The 430-nt window shown below is 64.7% G+C and overlaps 1 protein-coding gene across 1 annotated transcript in view; it reads left to right on the top strand.

Annotated features, from left to right (window-relative positions):
- Nucleotides 1–430, top strand: part of TRPM4 (transient receptor potential cation channel, subfamily M, member 4) — a 64,441-nt gene that overhangs the window by 17,401 nt on the left and 46,610 nt on the right. The window lies entirely within an intron of this gene.

The following is a 430-nucleotide window of genomic DNA, read 5'->3' as shown; positions in this document are numbered from 1 at the left end:
GGCCTTGGCCTGCCTGCCATCTCCCCTACGACTCTGGGTGGCCTTCCCCGCCACCCAGTCTCTGTGTATGTGTCTCTGTCTTACTCTTGGTTTTTCTCCCTCTGCCTCTGCGTGTTCCTCGGCGTCTGCGTAGGAGCCTGGATTGTCACTGGGGGTCTGCACACGGGCATCGGCCGGCATGTTGGTGTGGCTGTGCGGGACCATCAGACGGCCAGCACTGGGGGCACCAAGGTGGTGGCCATGGGCGTGGCCCCCTGGGGTGTGGTCCGGAATAGAGACACCCTCACCAACCCCAAGGTACGACCCAGGGACTTGGAGAAAAGGGACTGGAGGCCTGGACTCCTGAAGTCTGAGGAAGGAGAGGCTGGGGGCCCGGACCCCTGGGTCTGAGGGAGGAGGGGCTGGGACCCCTGGGTCTGAGGGAGGAGGG

Source organism: Mandrillus leucophaeus, unplaced genomic scaffold (assembly GCF_000951045.1).
Source record: "Mandrillus leucophaeus isolate KB7577 unplaced genomic scaffold, Mleu.le_1.0 Scaffold200, whole genome shotgun sequence".
Classification (NCBI taxonomy): domain Eukaryota; kingdom Metazoa; phylum Chordata; class Mammalia; order Primates; family Cercopithecidae; genus Mandrillus; species Mandrillus leucophaeus.
The sequence above is the reverse complement of the archived record's forward strand: the minus strand, read 5'-3'. Positions and strand labels throughout refer to the sequence as shown.